Source organism: Carassius carassius, chromosome 2 (genome assembly GCF_963082965.1).
Source record: "Carassius carassius chromosome 2, fCarCar2.1, whole genome shotgun sequence".
Classification (NCBI taxonomy): domain Eukaryota; kingdom Metazoa; phylum Chordata; class Actinopteri; order Cypriniformes; family Cyprinidae; genus Carassius; species Carassius carassius.
The window spans coordinates 35824689-35844022 of record NC_081756.1 but is presented as its reverse complement, the minus strand read 5'-3'; the positions used below and the strand labels follow the sequence as shown (position 1 = coordinate 35844022).

The following is a 19334-nucleotide window of genomic DNA, read 5'->3' as shown; positions in this document are numbered from 1 at the left end:
TTTTCTGATAATTGTCTTTCCAGTTTGTCTAGTTCCTCCATGGTTGTGAGAGGAAAGACATCATCCTCGCTGTCCACCACTGGAGCACTGGAACGGTTGTTTGCTGCAAGGGACTGGGCCACTGAAGTCAGATGATTGATCTTCATGTCCAGTTCATTAAGTGCCTCCAGAATTGTCCTCTCAACAGCTGCAACACAGTAGGTTTATCTGGGAGAGTATTTTAATTAAACTATAAGATGTATAATTTTACAAATTTAGCACTTCAATTTAACGTACATGTACATTGATTAGTGATGCAGCTCCATCTCACACCAGAAGCACCTGCAAGCACATAAAGCTCTTAAATGTGATTAAACTAACACATCATGAAAAATTGATTTTCTGAAGATATGGCTACATGCTTAAAGCCTTAGGCTGATGATACACATACTTTTTGGGCAACGATGCTGTTGCAACAGGCAAAAAAAAAAATTACAAATGACTTACTATTTGTTCTTGGCTGGTGGGTACTTGAGGATCTCTGTTCAGAGATTGTGTTCTCTGATGGATTGTACAGAAAATGTAATGTTAATAAACATAGTGTTATTAATTTGCAGTGTATGCGTTTACTGCATGTGTTTATGAATGTTCTTTTACCTTGAAAGTTAGATGGGTGTTCACCCCAAGCATCCTCTTGCTCATTTTCATTGGACAAGCTCACTGGAACGGCTGAAGATAAGAAAGGTGAAGTTGGTAAGTTGTATTTGTTACAATGACAATGCATGACACTGATACAATATGGGCTAGATTTACTAACGGCTTGCATCAGCCAAACCTTCTTTTGGTGTTAAAATAGTACTGTCAGGATTTACTAAAGAGGCGCAGTAAAGAATTAGTGCTGAAAAGATGTGGACAGTTGTTTTTGCGTTTAACCTTGAATATGCATTTGTAGTAGTTTTCCTTTGAGACACAAAATTTATGGGAGGTGAGTATTAAGATGAATCACGCATTGATTTAATAACATTTGTGCTCTTCAAATTATTTGTATTTGAATAATTTTTAATACCCAAAAAAGGCATGTCTTAAAGCAGGCGGTAATTTGCGCTGCTCTTGGTAGATTGCACTGGTTATTGTGGGAATGATCTGGCTTCGTCTGTTCTTTAAAGTTTGCATTGTCAGTAAATCACACGCATAATTTTCCCTCCCATCGGCACATTTATGGAATTGCGCTCTAATGCTAATTTGGTCTGTTTAGTAAATCTGGCTCAAGGGCTCCTAAAGGGGTCATATAATGTGATTTCTATTTTTCCTTTTCTTCAGTGTGTTATGTAGGTATTTGTACATGTATAAGATCTAAAGAGTTACAAAGCTTAAAGTCTCCCACTAAAGGATTTATTCTATCTAAAAGATAAGGCTGATCCATACCATGCTAAACGGCTCATTCAAACACGCCTCCACACATTTACGTCAAGATGTGTTCACTCAAAAAAAAGGTGTGGTTTCAGGAACTGCAGTTAGTGTTGAAGCAGTCATGTCAGGGAGACGCTTTGTGTTTCTAGGCAAAAGCAAAAGCACTTTATGTGGACTTCCGAAAGTAGATGCAATGAAGATTCATTGTTAAGATTTATTTACAACAGAACAACCCAGATGTTCAAATTTGTACAACACATTTAATGGATGACAGTTTTGTGAACCTAGGAGAGTACAAGGCTGGCTGTGCACAAAGGCTATTCCAAAAGAAAAAAAAAAAAGGTAAATTCCGACTTTGCTATGACGATCTTTGCAACGATTGTATTGTAAAATGCGCTACACAAATAAACTTGAATTGAATCTGGTGCTTATTCTGAATTGCTACTTTTAAGTATGTTTTCTTAATAGTTTAAGTGTTTGCTATTGACTGTTCAAATGCGCAGTTTTGCAGTTGGCTAATCAGAGCAGCCTGTGCTTGTCGGAAGGAGGGACTTTGTTGAAAATGAGGTTTTTGAGAGAGGCGGGACATAGAGGAACTACAATAATGTACAGTATTTGAAAAATGTTTTTTGAATATTAAAGCGTCTCAACATATGCTATTTTAAAGACCATTATTTTGTATATTTGGTGTAACAGAATATGACCCCTTTTAGTGATACCCTAGTAATGACTGAAATTGACAGTTTTTTTATTTATTTTTTTTTACTTTGCATTCTTCCTTGTTGTGTGGTTGATGGTCTTTGGTCTTGAGAGAGTCTTAAGGCAGAGAATTTGTTCTCTAATTAGAAAAAGTGAAAAAAATTGTATTAGGTTGTGTTAGGCCATGACTCATTTGCAATTGTGTTTTTGATTTCCTCCATATACTAATTAATGTTTTTTACCTTGAGTGATAGATGGGTGTTCTTCCCAAGTTTCCAGTTGGCGGTATGCATGAGAGAAGCTCTCTGTTAAATGAGCTTAATTGACATTACAAAAGGTACCCATTCTGCTGCTGCTGAATTGTGCTCTCTATTTCTTTGTATTTTAGCTTATTTAGCTTTACATTTTTGCTTTAAACAAGCACATTTTCTATAGTACACCTACATGAAATCCTACAGTACTTACCAAAAGTGAGTCATACAACTTACGCTGTGTTCTTTCTTGCTTGGAACTTGAAGGTCTCGGCAAAGAAATTGCATTGTCTGATGGATTTTACATAACATGCTGAATTACCTTATGTGTGTACAGTAATTGTCCTTTTTGTTTTCTTTTACCAAATACTAATTGTTTTTTTTTACCTTGAATGTCAGGTGAGTGTTCACCCCAAGCATCTTGTGGCTCATCTGCCTGGGAGAAGCTCATGGGAACATCTGGAGCTGAGAATGATGGAACTGGTAAATTTAAATAATTTTACATGACACATTCATTTTAATGGCTGGTTTTTATTCATTAAAGTGTCTTGCAACTTCTGACATCAGGCAGAATAAGCACATGACTAAACATCTACAGTGTGTGCATAATTATTATGCATGTATATATCTGATAAAAAAAAATCCAAGTATTTTGCCAATTACAAACCATAATAACCCATAACCACAAGCTGAAGTGTCATAAATGAAGACTGATTTAAAAAAAAAAAAAGTTTTATGGATGGGTTTCATGGATAGGATAAAGATAGGTTAAGAGTGACTCTTGAGGTATCACCACTAGTTCAAGTAAGCTTCAATTTTGCAATTGCTATAGTGTTGCATCTTTCTCCTGGGCATTTAAAGGGGTCATATGACATTGCTAAAAAGAACATTGTTGCATAATTGGTGCAATTCAATGTGTTTATGTGGTTTACATTTTTCACATAATGTACATTATTGTTGCTCCTCGCTGCACACATCTGTATATTTGGGATGAACTACAACTTAACCACTGATTTCTAGTCATGTCCTCTTTTGGAAGGCCAAAAAAATTAGTTTTGCTTTCAAAACAAAACACACAGTGACTCCACAACATGGTAGCGACGGCAATAGCGAGTATAAAAATGATGCCTTCTTTTTTTTTTGTGAACATTTGGGCGGCGTTATGCAAATCTTCCCACATACAGTCGTGGCCAAAAGTTTTGAGAATTACATAAATATTAGTTTTCAAAAAGTTTGCTGCTAAACTGCTTTTAGATCTTTGTTTCAGTTGTTTCTGTGATGTACTGAAATATAATTACAAGCACTTCATACGTTTCAAAGGCTTTTATCGACAATTACATGACATTTATGCAAAGAGTCAGTATTTGCAGTGTTGGCCCTTCTTTTTCAGGACCTCTGCAATTCGACTGGGCATGCTCTCAATCAACTTCTGGGCCAAATCCTGACTGATAGCAACCCATTCTTTCATAATCACTTCTTGGAGTTTGTCAGAATTGATAAGTAGATGTTATGTCTGCTTCACAAAACAAGATTTTGTACTTCACAAAGCCTTACTAAAGCTTGAAATTGCTATCGCTTCTAATTGGCAACCAAATGTTTATTATTAAATCATTCTTAGTATGTAAATCAAGTTATGAATGTAATGATAGTAGTTCTGTCCAAACTGTTAAAATAGCAACAGAATTGGGTAAGGCTGAAAAAGAAAAGTGATGTAAACCAACAAGTCACGAGAGCCTGTGCTATACATTGATCTTACCATGGCTAAGGAACATTCTTGAGCATGGAACAGAACATCCACAAATATCAGTTATCTAAATTTAAAACTCACAATTGCTGAAAGAGTTCACTGCTTTGCTTGTTGTAAGCAGAGGTCGTACAACAGGACCTGAAAAAAAAATAGCACTCAGCAGTCACACACTATTATGTCTTAGTCATTTAACTGTTTAATTGTATTTTTACCTTTTGTCTTGATGTATTTTAGAGGTGCTGGAGGTTTTGGTGCAGGCGGGACTTTTGGTGCGGGCTGGATTTTTGGTGTAGGTGGATTTTTGTCTCTATTAATTTTAATTTTTTTGTTGGGGGTTTCATGAAGCTCATCATCTGATGAGAATGTTTTCTTTCTAAGAGCAAAATCAGGGAATTAGATTATTTTACAAAAATGGATTATATAGGTAATAAACTAGCATGTTTGTCAATTAAAAAAAATCAAAAACAAAAAAAGCAATAAATACAGTGTAATTTCCTTTTCCAATTCAAACTGCAAAAAGGGTGCATACTACTTTCTGTGTTCTATATACAGGTTTTCTGACACCGTACAATAACCCAGGTTGGTTAGGAAAAGGCCAAAATATATAAAAAAAGAAGCTCTTATTTGAATGTGGCAAAAAAAATTGGCAAAATTGACCCTTTGCAGGAAGTTTGATTGACAGGCAGGCTGACCAATCATATCGCAAAATCTGTGATTTTAGTCCGACAATTAAACCAGACCGGAGAAAAATGACCGGATTAACGTTGGTGGATTAAATAAATTTTGTATAGACTTTGTTAAATAGGGGTGCGCGATATATATCGGCCGATGATTAATGCACATCTCTTCAGTAAAGCCGGTTCTCTAATCAGCGGTAAATTCCATCAGGTGCGTGATTTCACATAGAGCAGCTATTACTACACAGAGCCATTGTTAACTGAGAAGCTGCACAAATCCACGCTCATTATATGCTAGGATTCTGTGATCAACGGCTCTGTGTAAAAACAACTGCTCTATGTGAAATCACGCACCTGATGGAATTAGAATATTTATCTTTTTTTCTACCGAAGTATGTTTGTTAACATTGGTTTCTTTGTGTGTGCTGTTGCGCTTATAGTTTTGATTTGATCCACGAGTCAGACAGGCTGTACGAGCCTCAACTGACGTGACCTTAACCAGAGTTTACACTGAAAGTAATACAATCATTCTCGCCAAAGTTTCCGTGCTGCCCTAGTTATTGTTTATTAAAATTTTAATGAGGTTAATTGTCCTGTCGGTCAAGTACAATTTTCACTTGCCCCTTCACAAAATCCACTTGTCCCGGACAAGCTGAAAAGCGTTAATGTCGAGCCCTGCATTAGAAACTGAACATAGCTGGTTTCTAATTGTGAGTGAAAGGTAGGGCTGAATTCAAGATTATAAGTAAATAACTTAAATTTATCTATGTTACTCACATAAACTTTGTATAGTTTCAGAAGACTGAATATTACTGTTTGTTAAAATTACTTTTCAAAGTATCTTTTTAAAGTGAAATATGTATTTTTACAACTTACTTGTGAATTCTTTTTATAGAATTTTCAGATTCTGAGATGTCAGAAGTGTAGCATGCCCTTTTCCATTTTCTGGAAATGTTGTCAAATGATGCTGAAATTATCAAAGTATGTGAACTTAATTCATGAAAACATTAAGCTGTGGAATGCCATGTATTAGTGATTTTGTCATCTGTTTTAATAATGTTTATTTAAAGTGTATTTTAACTTGCTTACCCGACTCATGTAGAATTCTGGCCTGATGCTTGGTCCAACCCTTATCTGGCTGTGGTGCCTCCATCAACCTGACGCTCTTTAGTACCCGGTCCAAGTCTTTGTATGGAGGCCACCATGAGTGGCCATCTGAGTACCAGGACTTTGCTACAGGACCGGTACTCCCTTCTCCGACGAACTCCACTATCAGGTACATGTTCTTTTTGTTGTTGTTTTGTTTATTTTAGCTGGAACAACCTAAAGCCCCATAAAGTGTAACGATTCTTATTACATTTCAGTTGTTCATATGCATGATTCAGTTACCCAAAATAAAAGTAGCAAGTCCAAAAAAAATTAGTGTGTGTGTAAAAGAGGGACTGAAACAAAATTACGGTCATAAGGAACTAAGAAAGCTTTCGCCTCAATGTTCTCAAACTTGCAGAAATGTGTTGGTCCTGAGATGCCATCAACTAGATGAATACCAAGTTCTGAGGATGGAAGGGGATAATCAAAAAAAGGTTCATGATTGTTGAAGGTAGTGTAGGCCACGTAAATGTCATCCCTCGCTGAAATTATATTTTGCAGCTTTGCAACTTTCCCATCAATGTAAACAAAACTGTTGGCCTGGTCCAGTTTAAGAGTGTAAGAACAGGCTTTTATTTCTTTGTACTGTGAAGATCCATGAAAACATTCAGGTAGAGGGCCAGCCATGTGTTGTTTTCTGAGCAGTGGTGGGTTGTTTTTCTCCTTTTTTTTGCTGCAGCTTTGCATTTCTGAGAACCTTCTCACAATTTGACTCCGTGGACATGTAGGTTTCCGCAGGAGTCTCTTCAGCTTGTTAAGGTGATCCTCATACTGGAAAGCACTGAAGTTGTTGAGGACACCATGGTGTTTTGCATCTTCTGCAAGATGTACAAGACAGTGGACGTTGTAGGACAGGAATTTGGGGCCGTATAGCTGTCCAAAGTGTGTGACAAAAAGTCGCAGAATATCATTGGCATAGTCGATGTGATCACCAATTAGGCTGTTATTGCACAAGATGAAGATTCCCACAAAAAACAGCAGGAAGTTTTTGTACACCTCCGTGCTGAGTAGGTCTTTCAGCATAACAGGGCCTGTGTACAATAAAAACTGTCTAAACTCGGTCGCCTTCCATCGATCTATTTCCCTCACTGCCCTTGGTTTGCGCGCAAATTCCATAGGCACATTTTTTTTGGCACCAACCTTTCTGTCAGCACAGTGGCTTGAAATCCTGACAGCCTGCAAGTTATAGGACCCAGTCGAAGCCACAAGTGGAGAAGCCGCCTCATGACACCAAGGCACACAAGGTGCATGTAATCAAGGGGGAATCCAGAGACCATATCCAAGGATGTTTCTTCTAGTGGTGAGATGCCATGGTGGTGATCTGGATCAGTCCAATTTCTGAAGTTGTCATTATTTCTAAGAGGCATGTCATTTCTAGGGAATGTCATCCTGTTCTCCAGGTGCACACCATCCTGAATGCACTTTTCGCATCCATGGTAGCCTGCATGGCCCTTCACTTTTTTTAAGAAATGCACGTGCAGGTGCGTCGCAAATCATTGAGGTAAGCTGTAAAGTTAACTTGAGTTCTTCAAATTCAAAACCATGACTTAAGTCTTTTATTTCACAGATGAAGTCCTCAAGATACTCATCCAGTGAGCTTGGTTTACTATCACCACAAAATAAACCTATTGTCACAGGTTCCTCCTGCACCAAATGTTGCACAGTTACAAGAATGGGCCAGAATTGAGTTGCTGAACTCTTGTAGAGAGGCAGACCATCGATGCTCACCTGGAGCCTCAAATTGCTCACATTCCGCAAAATGTCCTTGTTGTTGTAGAGTACACCTGAAATGGATTCCAGTAGACCAAAATGATAGTACTGGCCACCAGCCTTGTTTTGGACTTCAGTTCTATTTGAACGCACTGTTCCTAATAGTGTCCTGGCATCTTTTGGCAGATTCAGATCATGCTTGCGGAGGATATTAAGTAATGAATTTAGTGCCACATGTGTTATTTGATGTTCTGTTGCCCAGGTTGCCAAGTCATCATTAAGGGAATTTGGATGCCGTCCAGAATCTGTGTCTGAGTCTGTGTCAGATTCACTGCTATGTGAAGCACTTGCCATGGTGACACAATCAGGCTCATCAATATGGGACAAACCGTCCATAAAGTCATTGTTGTCATCAGCGATGCTGCTTTTGTCACTGTTCATGCCACCATACTGTTCCATGTTCCATGATGATGGTAGTGATGCTTCCATTGACTGGAGTTGTTTTCCCACCTTAGCCTTGGCTTTTCTTCGCAATGTCCAGTAAGATGGTTTTTTGCAATCCATGGTACTGTGATATTAACACACACAGAAAATGCAGTGCACTAACCTGATAAGCCAAATGCAGTGGTTCTCAACTCAAGTTTTGGAAGACCCTTGCATTGCACATTTTGAATGTCTTTTACATGTGGTTTAACTCATCATATAATAGAATCCCCTTAACCCAACAGAGCATGCTAGATGAGACGGACATCCAGAATGTGTAGTGTTATAGGTCCCCAAGATTGGAATTCAGAACCAATGTTTAATATGCGTGACAATGCGTAATGTCTAATAATTCTGTCACAATAAATACACATACCTTGGTTTTGATCAAGTGTGAACTGTGGATATCGTTGAGTGAGTGTGGTTGACTGTAGAGAACTTTCTGTGATTGGGGAAGCAATATAACAGGTAATGTAAGTTTCGTCGTTGTGTTTAAAGTATTGTATCTAAATGTTTGCCTAGAAATAGCATGCAAAAGCTTAATAAATATGAGTGGTCACTTATTTTAGATAGTTTATCCATTTAATTCAACTAGTTGAAAATTTTTCTCTAATTCCAACCAGATGATAATTGTTGGATGAGGGTTGGAACTAAACTCATAAGAATGGCTAAAATGTCAATATTGAAAGTAAAAATATAAATTTGATCTGCCCAAAATTTAATGACATGAGTAGGGATATACCGGTATCAGATTTTCATGTTTAAAAAAAAAAAAAAATACCTTTATCACGGTATACGGTATTATCACAATATTGAAATTTAGTATTAAAAAATGGTTATAATGCAGTATAACAGGTTTAAAAACTATTTTTCGTAAAAAAAACCCTGAATATTTAAATAAAAATACAATAAAGCAATACAGAAAACTATATAAAGTTAAGGTTTTACACAGATTAAAGTGCAAAAGAACTATAAAGACCAATAGGTATTACGGTTGCACTTTTTTTACAGTACGTGTACTAACACGTACTTATAGTGTACTTAGATAACAAAAATAACAATTTATTTCAACTGCTATTCTACCCGAGTTACATCCTTTGCCATTTTGGAGAGTACCCAAGAGCGTAATCGATGTAATCAGCACATGAACATGCATAATTAGCATTCGTGTCAGCGTGCGTATGTAAGAATTGTTGAATACATTGTTATTTTTGTTTTCTTTGCAAAACTGAAGTTGAGCCACTGATGCCACATGGACTGTTTTACCCATGTCTTTACTGCGTTTCTGGACCTGCATTACAGTTGAGTTGTTGTCTACGGGAGGGTCAGAGAGCTGTCAGATTTCATCGAAAAATATTTATTTGTGTTTCGAAAATAGAAATGACGTGGAGGGCGAGTAATTAATGACAGATTTAAAATTTTTGGGTGAACTATCCCTTTAAAAATGTGAATTCCTGATATCAAAAATCAATTGTTATGATGAAACTGGCAAATCAGAGATGCAGGATGCTAGTATTTATGTATGTAAGAATCTCTTTACTAACTTGCTGCATGATGTTGTTGTAATTGATCTAAACCCAAATACTGGGTGGTCATTTAAAATATATACTTACAAAGTCAAAGACGTTCTCAAGATGTGGCTCTTAAAAGAGCCGTTGTGGTGTATGTAGCTGCTGTAGACAAAAAAAAAAAAAAAAAGAGAAAATGAAGAATGCATTTAAATGAGATGTCTGTACATATTAAAATGTTTTCACTTTCATCAGTGATTATTGATTAATTAGGATGTTATGATGAATCTGGCAAATCAGATGCAGAATGCTAGTTTTGTTTCCATTTCATTCACACATGCATTTAATATATATATTTTTTATTCCTTTATGTATTCCTTTAATGTCTTCATTAAGACATTACTAACATGCTGCATGATGTTGTTGTAATTGATCTAAACCCAAATAATGGGTGGTCATTTAAAATATTAACTTACAAAGTCAAAGACGTTCTCAAGATGTGGCTCTTAAAAGAGCCGTTGTGGTGTATGTAGCTGCTGTAGACAAACAAAAAAAGAGAGAAAAGGAAGAACGCATACGAGTGAGATATGTCTTTACACATTAAAATGTTTTCACTTTCATCAGTGATTATTGATTAACAGAGGTGGAAAGAGTACAAAAATATTCTACTCAAGTAAAAGTACCATTACATTAATGAAATTTTACTTAAGTACAAGTAAAAGTACCAGTCTAAAAAATCAACTCAAGTAAAAAGTAGCTCATTTAAAATTTACTCAGAGTAAAAATTACTTAGTTACATTTTAACAGTGGGAGGGAGTCAAAAATGGGACAGGCCAAGGGTGTCAAACTCAGTTCCTGGAGGGCCACAGTCCTGCACAGTTTAGATATAACCCTAATTAAACACACCTGATCCAGCTAATCTAATCATTTAGGTTTATTTGAAAACTACATGATATGCGTGCTGGAGCAGGGTTAGAACTAAACTCTGCAGGGCTACGGCCCTCCAGGAACTGAGTTTGACACCCCTGGGATAGGCCTATTAATCTCAAACTAGTTGTTTTTAATTAAAGGAATCAGTTATTTAGAATAATAAAACATTTGGGCTGTTACCAGGCAAATCAGTATCAACAAACTCATCTTTTCAATACAGAGGAAATGCAAAAGCTTCATCGGACGTGGCATTTAGATGTATTTACACACTGTTTAGTGCAGGACAAGAATGCATTTAACCTGCAGTTACAAATGCATGAATAATGTTTTGATATGCCAGACATAAAATGTTGAATGCTCATTTGAAATTATAAAAACTTAATTATAAAAAAAAAAAAAATCAAAAGATACTTTAAATGTGAAATTAAAATGGCCAGTATGTGTCAGCAAGTCACTGTTAATAAGTGAGTCATTGCGATTGAACCAAATCATTTAAACGGTTGATTCATTCAGAAACGAAACACTGTCATGTTGCTCAGAGATGCAAAATTTTGCTTTGGTGGCTGTGTTTGGAATAAATTTTTGTTGTAGAAATACGGCAATATGGTGTCTAAACCGCAAGTCTCTTAGTTTGCTGTCCTGTTGTAAAAAAAAAAAAAAAATATATATATATATATATATATATATATATATAAATATATATTTAATAAATATAAATATAAATATATATATATCAGTGGCGGCTGCTGGTCTTTCAAAGAGGGGAAGCTCATTTTCGGCCTACATTATAACCCTCTGATGGTCTTCATTTGTAGTGACACTCGGGGTCTTTTTGACCCCAGACAATAACATTTCATTTTGTAATAGTAAAATATTTAAATTTTTTACAAATATAATTTTACTCTGTTCATTTATGTTTTTACTAAACTTTGTACAGTTTTTGGAGGATTTAAATCTTTTACATTTCTATAAATAAATAAATATTTATTTAAATAGGCTTTTTTTTTTTACAAAAAAAGAAAAAAGCATTTCAGGTAAAATTCACTTCATAAAAGACCCAGATTTCTAACTTTCATACATGGGGATACCATGGATAATTTTATAAGGTTTAATGTAAGATTTTTGCCCATTTTTGGGGAAATTCAGTTTAAAAATTGTAATAAATCACTTTAACCACTAGATGGCTATAGTGTGTGTGTGTGTGTGTGTGTGTGTGTGCGCGCGCGCACATTTTCAATCTGTCTTAGTTACCAATTCAATTTTGTGGTGGTTCTGCATTTTACAAATATCAAGAAATATTGCCGAAGTTTGTCTTTCGAATACACTTGAGAAATCCGCGATCATGGGACTGAGCGTGAAACAGCTTCACCGACTTCTTATGGTGCAGACCGCTGTCAGTCAAAAGGAGATCGACAGATCCTCCAATCATCACGCGGAAGCCCAGTCTTCATTCACCTCCAGAGACGCTGAGCGTCCGTGGGCGGGACATAATCGCAGCATTTATCCAATGACCGTCTAGCTTCGGAGCACTGAAAAAAACTGTTCAAAGCAGCCCCATTGAAGTCGCTCGGCTTCTTCAGGGAAATGCACTGTGACGCTACGGGAATGTATGAGAAGAAAATCGAGTCAGCCGACATGTAGCTGATTAACACAATACATAATACACAATAGTACATATTTGACCGTTGGTTTTTTTTTTTTTTTACATTACGTGGGGTTGATGTCTTGTCGAGATTTTATAAACTGCTAGTTTGGTCTCCCTAGGCAAGCACAGCATACACAGCATAATAGAGTATAAATATGGGCAGGGGTTCACTTCATTTCCTTCAAGTTCAACTTCAGAATATGACGGGGTTTCGTTTTCAGCGGTGTCTGCACCACTAACGCCTGTTTTGTCCGTCTGCATCTTTCTTGTGATTTTAGCGCCAGTTTGCCCTCCTGCCCATTATTTACTGACATAGCTTCCAGGGAGCGATTTTTTTTTTTTACTCAGTAATTAATGTGTTTTAAAATGTAGCGAAGTACAATACTTCAAACTAAATATACTTAAGTAAAAGTAAAATTACAGATTAAAAAAAATACTTAAAAAAGTAGAAGTACACAAAAAAGCTATTCAATTACAGTAACGCGAGTAAATGTAATTCGTTACTTTCCACCTCTGTTGATTAAACATGTTGTGATAAATCTGGCAAATAAGAAATGACATTGACTCCACTTACAACAATAAGACGGCAATCGACACTGAAAAAGAGAGAGAAGATAATATCACTGGAGGTTACTCTATTAAATCACAAAGTTTATAAAGTCTCTGATGGATATGTATAATATTATTTGATAAAGCATGATAAGAAGAAGAATGCAGAGCGATGTTTCTGATGAGACCTTACAGCCCACTAACAAATAAGCCACGGTAAAAATGCATTTTCATTCTTGAGAATCACCGATTTCTATAAATGTGTCAAGGCTTATGAGTTCTCTCTCTTTCTCTCTCTCGCTTTCGCCCTCGCTCTAAGTGCACGCGCCAGCGTGTTAGAGAGAGGGTTTACGCGCTCGCAGTTAAACCTGACAACGCACTACTTTCCATACAATTGTGAATAATGAAGATATTATTAAGAATAATTGTCTGATTGGTCTCTTAAAGTAACGTTAACATGACATAACTCTAAAATGAAAGAGCGTCTCTCAAACGGAGCGGATTGGCTCTATCAGCAATGACGTCACACGGATGTAACGGCATTTCGGTGTTTAACGGCGCTGATGAGCGGACTGTAACGATATATTAAACGACGGAAAATCGTCTTTGTGAAATGTGACACATTTAACGGAAAAGAAAAATTTCTATTAAGTCCAATTTTTATTACAATTTAACTGGTTTCATGAGTGAAAACCCCTGCTATTTATTTTAGTAGTATAACCCTCAGAAAAACGAACTGTTCCCTCAGACAGATTGTTATTATAATTAAAATGTATTACTTTCTTTCTTCATAGTTTTAAATGTCCTTTACTTTTGTTGTCGGTCCATACTTTTAAAAAGTCATTTAACTAAATAGGTTAAGTAAAAAGTAATTTACCTCAGGAAAACGCACTGCTGGGGATGTCACTCAAAGTGGAGTCAGGCTGTGCGCGCGGTGGGCACAGACCCTGGCTTATATAAGCCTGCTGCCCGGTTTCGCGGGCTTGGCACGCGAGTAAGAATTTAAGTTTTAAGAAAAATATTTATTTTATTTTTTATTTTTTTATGTACAATGATATAATGACACACTGCGTTAACTTTGCATTAAAAATAATAATAATGATAATAGTGTTTTCCTATTATATTCAAAGCAATGGTGTTACCAAAAATATAAGACACAATTTTTTGTTTTGTTTTAATTCTTTCTTTTCCTCCCAGTCTGAGAGTTCCTCTTTGTTAAATATAATTGGGCAATCCCATAGGTGGCGATGTACGCGCGCGAGTCGCCAATGAGCCAAGCGATGAAGAAGTCGTCAGGGCAAGTTGTGGTGGAGTGATGGTTGAGAGGTAAAGTACGAAAGGTGGAAATGTATAGTTTTATGATAGTATGTTTGCCATTGGTGGGATTGTTGAAAGATTTTTAATAGTTTACTAATTTTAAACAGTTTTACCCGTTCATATGTTGAAGCAACGCGTTTTGCAACCAACCGCGGTGCATGTTCAGTTAGCAACAAACATAACATTTGATCCCAAATCAACTCCGATACACGTCACGTTAAACGCATAGCAAAATTTAAAAAATCAAATATTATTTTATGATCTATAATTGTTAGAAATGTAAATGTATGCAATACTATAAATCCATAAAATTCCAAACCCTTGTGACCTAAAGACATGCATGTGCACATTATGCAGAAAGTTTTTCGCTCAGCCTTGTGCAATATAGAGAATAATCATAAAAATAATGATATTTATTGCCTTTTGCTATGAAAGGGACATTTTCTTGAACATTTCTTAATGAAGACATTGTAATTTAAAAATAAAAACTAGCATCCTGCATCTTTGATTGCCAGATTCATCATAACACGCATAAATATAAACAAAAAGACTCAAGATATAGCTCTTTAAAAAACCTGTGTGTGTGATAATGTCATATAGTTAGTTAAAAATTGCTTTGATTTATAGGGATTTAATTTGGTGACTTTACCATTTGTTTTAATGATGTTTATTTACAGTGCAATCTATTCTGCTTACCCGACTCATGCAGACTTCTGTCCTGATGTTTGGCTGTAGTCCTTCCATCATCCACTCTTCTGCAACCGGTCTATTTATGGAGACCACCATGATCTAATCTATACAGATCTAGTTGTCTCTTCTCCCACAAACTCCTCTTTCAGGTATATATTTTTTGTTGTTGTTGTTGTTTCAACAACTTTGACTGTATTTTTGTATACCAAAACAACTAGGGGGTGTCGACAAACTTCCATTGAGTACCATTAGACCACTCAAGAAGAATTACCTCATATAACCAAGATTTAATGTTGTAAAGCAGATTTTGAGCGGATCTCCTTCATTCTGCCGCCAGCTCACCAGAACCTCAGGGTGCACCAGCTGTGGATATTACAGGCCAAACTTTGGGTGAGGATCTTTCTCCCACTGTTCACCACCAAACCTTCCTATATGTAAACAGTTGTTTAGCACACTGTTGTCTATATTTGAATGGTTAATTTTTAGGCTGCAACCAATTATCTTAATCAAATAAGGTTTTAGATTAATTTGATAAAATGTCACATTTTATTTTCTTTATATATTAAAAAGGCAAGTTATTCCACAACATTTCCAGTCTTCAGAGAATGCAAATTGAAGAACAAATATGTTTGGAATGTAGGATATGTGATACACCATGAAAAAAATAAAACATAAATTATCAAATAAAGTTTGTCCGGAGTTGAAAAGCAGAAGCCAGTTTAACCTAATTAATTATTTTTTTTAAAAAAGTAAAGAAAACAAAAGGACAAACTTTTACTACTCATAGGTAGGCTATGTTCACACCTTCACTGTTTGGGAGTAACAACCGCATCTACTTATAGATGTGAGTCTCAATGTTCTCTACACACAACTGCTTACAATAGTGTTTCGATTGCTGTCTGTGTGAACAAGTAACTAAAGTCAAGCAGTATTTAAATTGTATTTATTTACAGAGGTATATGAAGTCACACTTGTTTGTTTGTGAAGATGTTGTGCAGCACAAATCCATGAATGAATGTTCTGAAGTGAGTTAAACTTCAACAGATATCCCCTGCTCAGGGTGTAGGGAGCAATGAACACTTCGTAGGGACCATGTCAAAGGGAACACAGGTTATGCACGGAGCTCTCTTCTAACGAGCTGATTATCTGAATCAAAAAGAGAGACTTGCAAAAATATGTGGAGCTGGTGGGCACGAGGACTGGAATTGAGAACCGCTGCTCTAATTAAAGCAAAGTAGTATAGTAAAGTATTATCAAAGATGGCGACATCCATACAACTAAAAGTCTTATCACAGTTGATAAGAAAATGCTTCAGTAAAGAAATATTGTTTGCAGTTTGCTCTGACTGATGCTTTGACAGATGTGTGTGGACCTGAGTCATGTTTCTCCAGAGCACAACTTACATTTGATGGTAGAGTCCTTGTCTCATTTTGGAAATAATTGAAGAGAATAGGAGTGCAATGATTCTGACTAAAATTTACATTGTACTAAAATATTTATTTTAAATGTAGGTTTAATATTTTATGTTATATTTATGAGAGCATTAAATGGGGTATACATGTAATTACTACAGTTACTACTCGTAAAACAATTGCTATGTTAATTTACTATATTCAGAATATACGTGTATATTAACGTGAATAGATGTTCCCCATAACAGTGAACATTTAATGGGTGTTTTGTTTTTAGGATTTTTAATATGTTTTATGCTTTAAAATGGCAAGCAAAGAGTTTTTTGTTTTACAATGTCATGTTTATATTTTAACCCTTTTTTTGGCTAATGTGTAGCACAACTTACATAAATACATTCATTATATTTGTTTTCTTTGACTTCAGTTTTCACATTGTTTGGAGGACAAAATCGGAAAGGATGTAGGGGCCCACAGTTTGGGCACACATACACAGTTCAGCTTTGGGTTTGTTGCTCTGTGCTGTTTAATGTATGGTAGTCAGAACTTTTTTCAGTTTTATTCATTACTGTCAGCTTTCACAGCAATACTGCTAAATGAGCAATTATCTCTATCAAACATGGACCTTAAAGGGATGGTTCACCCAAAAACATTATTCAAATAAATATTTTGAGAATCATGTTCATGAGTCTGATTTCAGTGGCACAGCTGTGTAGTATCTAGTACAGAGGTTGTTGACAGTATTGTGCGCATTGTACATGATGTTCACTGCCCAGTATTGTATTATTGTTTACACAGTAAGTTTTCAGTAACATTATTTCCTTATAAAATGCTTTAACATTTTTTTTCCTCTTCTTTTCTCCACCAGACACCCTAGGACAACATCCTTAGCACAGATCTACCTATAGCCCTCCATCATTCCCACATCCATCTTGCAACAGTTTCATTAAGTGCAGTCCATAACCAGTTACGGTCTATACCTTGTCCATTGCAAATGTTATGGATTATTCTAATAGAGATCTTTCTATTATTTTTTTGTGACTGTTATTATGTACTCTGTTATGTTGTGAATAAAGTCAACCCCCCCCCCCCCCCCACCTTGATGCTTTCAGCAGTTAATACATTAAAGTGTGTCCTTAATGTTTTATTATTTTAAGATTGTTTTAAAGTTTATTACAGGCTCAGTTTATTTTTTTTTTCACTAGAAAATAAAGTGTTGTATTACCTGTCATAATCAAGTTTGAGACTTTTGTCAGTATCATTAATTCTGAGGCAATATGAATCAAATTAACATTTGTATAGGGTTTTCATCCGAAGGCTTCCTCATTCAGTTAAACATCAAGGGTTTTCTTTGCCTTTGTCACCTTTAACTTTCTCATTGGAAATTGTGAGCATCATTATTTTGAAGAAAATAAGAATATGAAAATGGCTTTGGATTTCAATGTATTGCATGGAATCAAAGAACCACACAAACCTTTGACCTTCATACAGACATGGTATAAATTAAAGTGTTACTCAAATTATCAAGCTTGTAATGTTAAAAATACACTTGACTGCTGTCTAGAAATTCTAAACAGCAGTCAAGTGTGGTAGGCTACAAGGTTTAATTTGTGCTTTCTACAAGATGACATAAGTAATATTAACCAATGATATCGCAAGTAAAATTAGTTAGCTTGAAACGAGTCACTTTAAATAAGAAACTGGGCTGACATTTTTTGCATGTATTTTTGTCTACGGAGGGATCAAGCAAACAAAGGTTGTGCATGATCGGCTGCAAAAGATAGTTCGTGTGTATGTGTGTTTATAGTTATGGTTGTATTTGTATTTGATTATAAATACATGTAGTTGGACGCGAGCGGCGCGATGCAACGCAATAAGATAATCACTGATATCGCCTACACACAAGCGGGCGAATTGACAAATCCCCGTCAGGAAAATGATTCCTCGTTATACTTCTGGCATAGTTCTTTGCAACAACGGTCGCGTCTGTGTGACATGGTAGTGCTTTAAAAACTCTAGTTTTCCTCATTTATCTGCTTGCTCCGATCGGCGCTGCGTGGCAGCACGTAATTTCAAATTTTGAAGATTCATCGTATAGACGTCGTATAGACGTAAAGAAGACGGCTCATTAACGGCTAAAAACATTCGATCGAATGCGATGTTCACCAGATGCTACGATCTTTCACAGACGTCTCCGTGACGTACCTGTGCTATACCGGACATTCAAAATGCATCCTATAGGCTATTGTCCTTCAAAATGTGCGTCCCTGTCGATCGGATAAGAGCCGTCTGCCTATCTAGTCACAGTATGGCAGCCGCGGTGGATGGATAGAATAATAAAACGCGACCTAGCGATCTGAAACAATGGCCTCAGCACCCAAAGGAGTAGGGATGAGGTGACCAAATGTCCCGTTTTTCCCGGAAGTAAAAACTTGTCGATTAACTTAAAGTTAGTGAAGGTGGGATAGGCGGAGTCAAGTTGATAGAAGTGCTCTCTCTCTCGCACGCACGCGCTCCACTTCCTCAGTTCTCATCTACAGCGCGCGATCAGTTCTCAGCGCTCAAATACACACACAGCAGTCCAAATGTTTATCGTGTAGAGTATCTCACGTAAATACAGTAGGCTATGGATTAAGTGAACGTGTGAAAACTGAACGTGTGTCAGTATTTCATGCATGCCTTCCGTCTTAAAAGGACAGCATTCCAAATTAAATACCTATTTGTCATTAATGCTAATCAACAAAAGATGTTAAATAAATGTATACATGTTAAGTAAAACCTACAGTATCTGAAAAAAATTGTTTAATTTGTATCTCTATTGTATATGTCTTATTGTGCTTCTTTAAACATATATATATATATATATATATATATATATATATATATATATATATATATATATATATGATATTTTTATAAAAATTGTATCACTTGCTCCCTTTTCACTTCTGTTAAAGGGATAGTTCACCCAAATTTTTATTTTTATTTTATAATTTATTCGAATAATTTATAGTTTTGCCAAATTCTGTCCTTAAATAAAAATTTCTCAAAAGCTTAATTGATTTGGTCTAGAGAGAAGAATTAATGATTATTTTAATTTGAAAACTACATATAAAATATCTACCAAAATACATTTTGGTAACTACAGCTTGGCCAAAACTATTGACTAAAAGTAGTGACT

At 35.9% G+C, this 19334-nt stretch overlaps 2 long non-coding RNA genes across 2 annotated transcripts; one reads left to right on the top strand and one right to left on the bottom strand.

The window, feature by feature from the left end:
• Window positions 1–460: 460 nt before the first annotated feature.
• LOC132097973 (uncharacterized) lies at window positions 461–2369 on the bottom strand. Its single transcript, XR_009422808.1, has 3 exons — window positions 2156–2369; window positions 637–708; window positions 461–540 (listed from the first exon to the last, which is right to left on the bottom strand). It is a non-coding gene; the product is annotated as an uncharacterized LOC132097973 (long non-coding RNA).
• Window positions 2370–13976: 11607 nt separating this feature from the next.
• LOC132109394 (uncharacterized) lies at window positions 13977–17118 on the top strand. The gene is made up of 4 exons (XR_009424494.1): window positions 13977–14063; window positions 14732–14893; window positions 15049–15134; window positions 17022–17118. It is a non-coding gene; the product is annotated as an uncharacterized LOC132109394 (long non-coding RNA).
• The last annotated feature ends 2216 nt before the right edge of the window (window positions 17119–19334 follow it).